Raw genomic sequence first — 6,644 nt, forward strand, 5'->3', positions numbered from 1 at the left:
CTTCCAGCTTTTCATTGCTTCCTTAGGTTTGTATACATCCCACTATCTCCCTTTATGGGTGGCATACTAAATACAGTGGGAGTTGCAAGGACACTGAGAATATTGGTTTGGGGAGCTCATCAAGAACATGCTTGTTTCTCTTAAGCATTGCTCTGTGTGTAGGGGTTATGAATAAATCAACACTGCTGGTTCCAATCCCCTGATGACACTATGAAGAAGAGAGTCCAATTACAACCAAGATGGTCCTCCTAGTGCAGAAGAGGTAACAACCCTACTGTGATACATCACACTTTAACTTAATACTTAAATATTCTTCTCATACACAACAGGCCTGATGGTTGCTGCATGGCTCAGCCTTGGTCAGTACTTACTCTGATATGGTAAAAGAGTTAGCAGCTATCCAAATGTTATATAAAAGACTATGTGCTTCCTGTGTGAGTGTATATTGAATGATGATGTGTTGTGTGTGTGTCTATGTGTTCGTGTATCTGTGTGTATGTGTGTGTGTAAGTATAAAGCAGATTGTAAAAAAAAATGCTGCCAGTGTAGTGTGTATATGAAGAAGTCTCATGTGTGCAAGCTGTGTGGCTGTATAAGAGTCATTAAGATACATATGCATGACCTTATCAAAGAACAAATCAACCAGTAACAAAATAAAGACATCTAGAATCATGTGTGGTGACACATGCCTATAATCCCATTACCAAGCAATAGTCATGAGTTTGAGGCTAGCCATATCTAGTGAGTTATATGAGAAAACTGAAAGGACATGTAGAAAGAGCTTTCTATTGCAGTGTTACTAGGCACAAGAGATATAATGATTTCTTTTATATCCCTTCAGGGACAGATTCCAGACTTGCAGACCACTCTCTGGATTCTCTTCCTCCTGCCTTTTCTCTACATATCAGGATACTTGTATTCTTAGGTACCTCTCCATCTCTTTATTTTCCTTATTTTATTTCCCTTACTCCTCTGATTCTTCTTCATTTTCTCTCCACAACAAATAGAAATGCCACTGTTGATTCACTCAGGGAAGTTGACAGTCATATAGAATCTTTAGTGTGTGAGGAATGTATCCCTGGCCTTCTATGAAACATAACACTGCTTCATGACCTACCCTTTCTCCTTCATTTAGTACTCTACTGTCCTCTTTCCTCTTTTGATATTAGACCACATTTCCCCATATATATGTGTATATACAAATTCTAAACTTATTCTGTAGCCCATATTCTTAGTGCAACAATTCCACCTTACCCATGATTTAGCTACCCCTGACTTCACTCACCCATTGTTGACCACAATCCATGAATTATATTAATATGTGTATTCAATATCTCAAAAGAAAAAGATCATATTCACATAATGTTCATTATACTATGTTTTCATAAGTGTTCTAATTTATTAGTTTTTGTTGTCAATGCTCTTCTGTACTTAACATGTAAGTTAATCTTTTTCATATGTTTGTGTAGGAAATAGGAGTTATAAGAGTTGATACTTACCACAGCCTGAAGTATCCACTGGGGTCTTAGAAAATACTCCCAGTAGATAAAAGAGGAATTCTGTATCTACTATAGACTCTACCAGAATTTTACGTACCTGTTCTTTGTTCGGTGTTAAAAATCATCTCTGTGATAAGGGTATCAATTCCGCATATATACCATAGATACAAAATTATATCTATATATGTTACCTTTCAGTCTTTTTTATTATGATATGATTATTTATTTAATTACTATGTGTGAATATGTGTACATGTGGTTGGGCTTGTTGTGTGTATGTGTGTGTGTGTGTGTGTATAACATATGTAAGACATCTTTTCCTGGAAAACACAAATGTACTTAACAATTAATTAATTAATTTAATTAAGATCACCATATTGTCATTATCTTTATCACTGTGGCCATTTCTGTAATGTTTTCAGAAATAATGCAAAATCCTATTAACCAATTCATGTATGTGGAACTCAGACATCTGTACTCTTACTAATTATTTATTATACTGCATAGATTCTGTTTTATAGGAATGCTATAACTTGTTTAACCTGTTTAAACTATAGTTTAGTTTATCCATAGTTACTTATGAGATGCAAAGTGCCAAACATTGATATTTTCAGGGGACAAGGGAACAAAGGAACATTTGATTTTATTGTTATTTATTATTATTATTAAATGTTTTTAACAGTCCAGTTGTTATCCCCCTCCCAGTCCTCCAACAGTTCCTCATCCCATTTCTCCTCCCCTGTCTCCAAGAGGATGTCCCCAGCCCCCGACCCCCACTGCACCAGACCTCCCCACTCCCTGGGGCCTTAAGTCTCTGAAGGATTTGGTGCTTCTTCTCTCACTGAGAGGACTTAGAGAGAAGGACCTTAGATGAAAAACCCAATAGTAGAAATAGGGAACTTGTAGAGTCTACCTCCAGTAGAAAGACAGGGCATCAAGTGGAGGGATGGAATTGCCATCCCACAGACAAAAACTCTGACCCAGAATTGGTCCTGTCTAAAAGAACTGCAGGGACAAAAATGGAGACGAAACTGAGGGAAAGGAGGGCCAGTGACCAACCCATATTGGGATCCAGTTCAAGGAGAAGCTCCAAGGCCTAACATTATTACAGATGCTATAGTGTGCTTACAGACAGGAGCCTAGCATGGCTGCCCTAAGAGAGGCCCAACAAGCAGCTGAAAGAACCAAATTCAGACACTTACACCCAAACAATTGTCAGAAATCGGGGACCCTTGTGTTTGAATTATTATTTTTTAAATTTCTTAGAGATTAAAAATTCATGACATCTTTTTCTTCAACAGTTTTCTCTCTCTCTCTCTCTCTCTCTCTCTCTCTCTCTCTCTCTCTCTCTCTCTCTCTCTCTGTGTGTGTGTGTGTGTGTTTGTGCATGTTATCAATCATATAATGTTACACATGATATGTATGTTTTTAGGGCTAATTTGGAGTTGGAGAACCAGTGTATATACTCCTCCCTGGGGAATATGATTTCTCTCTCTCTCTCTCTCTCTCTCTCTCTCTCTCTCTCTCTCTCTCTCTCTCTCAGCATTCCTTATTGCCTGTAGTTCTTTAGATGAGAGCTGAGGTTTCCTGAGGTTTCCCCTTCTATGTTAGCATGCCTATTGGTGAACTGCCTTGTCAGGTCATGTTTAGGTAGCCATATTGATCCTCTTTTTGAGCAGGTCTTAAGTCCAATTAGAGAACTAATGATTACTGCTAAGANATGTGTATCACAACTGCAGCCTTTCTGTCATAGCATCATGCTGTTTATTGCTGTGGTTCATTGACATTATAGCTATGTAGGTTGTCTCTGTTGGTTGTCTCTGTGCTTTGGAAGCTTGAATGGCACCTCTGCTACCATGTAAGCTAGTCTTTGAGGAGAAGGTTTTAAGGTTAGATCTAATTCTAGACTTCTGGGNCCTGTGTCCAAAGAACATGGTATCTTTTGCAATAGGGGTTTATCTTCTATCTCCAGGAGATTGGGGAAAGGGGGTGATGGCAATAGCAATAGCTTACAATGATTGTTGGAAGTCTCTTGAACAATCCTGATTAACAACTCAAAAAGGGGCTTCTCATGTCTGGTGTTGGAGTCTTTGTTAGGTGGTATTTGTCTCTTTGGAGCATTGTNAGTCAAGATGGTATATTTTTATTTAAAATGTACATGTAGATTTATTCATTGACTTACATATATTATAGGTATTTTAGGTAAATAGTAATAGTATGGTTTCTTAGGAGTTTTTCAGACATCCTGTTATTTTACCNACCTTTTTCCTCACCCTGCTCCTCACTAGTTAGAACTACCTTTTTTTTTTTTTCAAATTTCCATTCAGATCACTGGTGCTCTGCTATTATTTTGCTCTCTCTTGCTCCCACACCCACTCTGCTATTATTTTGCTCTCTCTTGCTCCCACACCAACCCACAAATGGTCCCTTTTTACTGTATGAGTTCCTTCAGTTACTGCAGGTTATGTCCTCACGTCTAAAGATATGGAGTTGGAACCTCAGCTNAGAGAGAACGTACAACAGTTGTCTTTCTGGGTCTGGGTCACCTCACTCCATATATTCTGTACTAGGGAACATTCATGTTATGATTTCTTATATTTTCAAGCTCCTTTGAGGGATATTTTACTAACACTCATACTACTGGGTGACTTTATTCTATTTCACNTCTGCCAATTTTGTAAGACAGAAAGAACAGCTAATTGTTAACTTCATTTTATACTTCTTCTTATATTGATCCGTTCTTTTGTCATTTGTATTTCTTCTGTGACTTGCTTGTTAAAAGTTCCTTTCCCAGGTAGGGGAAATACATCAGCCAATAAATTGCTTGCCTTCGAAGCATAAAGACTTGAGTCAATCCCTAGAATACATTAAAATTTATGCCAGGTGTGGTGACATGGGCTTATAGTCCCAGCACTGTGGAAGGAGAAACCAAAGAGTCCCTGGTATATACTAGCTGGAACTGGCCAAGTAGATAAGGCTGACCAGCAAGTGAACCCCAAGAATCTGCCTTGTTCTGCATCCTCAATACTGAAATTACAAGTGTGTGCCACCATGCCTGAACTATTTATGTGCACTCTGCAGATGTAACTCACGTCCTTTCACTTACAAAGCAAGCACCCTACAGACTGGGCTCATCTTCCCGTCTTTTCTAATGAAGAGCTCTTTTATTCTTGATTTTTCAAAGCCCTTTAATATAATAACTAGATTTTCTAGATAGTATTTAATCAATCATTCACTGTTAAGCTCCTATGTGATACAACATAGCAAACTTAATTTAATGGTTATGCTTATCAATACCTTAAGAAGATTGTTTCACATTCAAATATTACAAAAATATTTATGTTTTGATCAATTATCAGGTGTTTTATTCTACTTTGTTTTATATCCAACTAAGTTTTGGAGAAGAGTAAATGTTCAAACATTTTTGTTTCTAATCAGATAGCTGTTTTTAATATGTTGTTTCCTCTATGGATGTAATAATCCTTTATCATTTTTTCTTTTATCATTTATTCCCAAACTATTCCTTTGTTTGCAATAATTTATTTTTGTTCACTTCACATCCCAGTCCCACCCTTACAAATTTCTTCCCTCATTGCCCCCTCCCTTTCTCCTTAGAGAAGNGGAAGCCCCCCTTGGATACCACCCCACCCTGAGACAACTAGTCCCAGCAGGACTAGGCACANCCTTTCCCACTGAGGTCCAACCATGCAGTCCAGGTAGGAGGAAGGGGATTGAATGGCATGAGACAAAGACTGAGGGAGCCTGGGCTCCACTTGTTATGGGTCCCACATGAAGACCAAACTTCGCATTTGTAGAACATATGCAGGGGTGCCTAGGTCCAACCCATGTGCATGCTCCTTGGTCAGTGACCCAGCCTCTATGAGGCCCCATGCTCCCAGGTTAGTTGACTCTGTGGGTCTTCTTAAGGTGTCCTTGACCCATCTGGCTTGCTCAATTCTATTCCCCACTCTTCCAATAGACTTCCCATTCTCCATCTTTTGTTTGGCTGTGGGTCCCTGCATCTGCCTCCATCTGGTGCTGGATGTAGCCTCTCAGGAGATAGTTATGCTGGGGTCCTGTCTGCAAGCATAGCAGAGTATCATTAATAGTGTAAGGGTTTGTCTCTCTCACATGGGATGGGTCTCAAGTTGAGGCTGTCATTGGTTAGCTGATCCCTCAGTCCCTGCTCCATTTTTATCCCTGTACATCTTGTATGCAAGAACAAGTTTACATTATGGTTTTGTGGGTAAATTGATGTCTTTCTCCCTCCTCTGGCTACAAGAGGTAACCACTTTAGTCTCTATAGCCCCCTCTAGTAGGAATCCCAGCTAGGCTCACCCCCATGTACTCCCTGTACCCTAACCCCAATCCCAGGCCTCTAGCTACTTCCAGAGATACCCACCACAGATTTCCATTCTTGATCTCAACCCTCCCCCCTACACCTGCTTACTATCCCCATTCCTTTTCTCACCCAGTTTTCTCCCTCTATCCACCTCTGAGGACTATCTTGTTTCCCCTTCTAAGGAAGATTCTCCCTCGGGACTTCATTATTTCCTTTGGGTCTGTGAATTGTAGCATGGTTATCCTGCACTTTATTGGCTAATGTCTACTCACAAGTTAGTACATACCATGCATGTCATTTTGGACCTGGGTTAACTCGCTCAGGATGATATTTTCTGGTTTCATCCATTTGTCTTCAAATTTTCTGATGTTATTGTTTTTAATAGCTGAGTAGTATTCCATTGTATAAATGAACCACATTTTCTTCTGTTGAGGGCCATTTGGGTTCATTCCAGTTTCTGGCTATTATGAATAAAATTTCTATGAACATAGCTGAGCAAGTGTCCTATAGTGGGGCATCTTTTGGATATATGCCCAGGAGTAGTAAAGCTGAGTCTTGAGGTAAAACTATCCCCAGTTTTCTGAGACACTGCCAAGTTGATTTCCAGAGTAGTTGTACAAGTTTGCACTCCCACTAGCAATGAAATAGTGTTCTCCTTGCTCCACATTCTCACTAGCATGTGCTGTCACTTGTTTTGATCTTAGCCATTCTGATGGGTATAAGATGGAATCTCAGAGTCATTTGATCTNCATTTTCNTTNTGACTAAGGATGCTGAACATTTTCCTTAATTGCTTCTTGGTCA

The sequence above is a fragment of the Mus caroli genome, chromosome 7, assembly GCF_900094665.2.
Source record: "Mus caroli chromosome 7, CAROLI_EIJ_v1.1, whole genome shotgun sequence".
Lineage (NCBI taxonomy): Eukaryota > Metazoa > Chordata > Mammalia > Rodentia > Muridae > Mus > Mus caroli.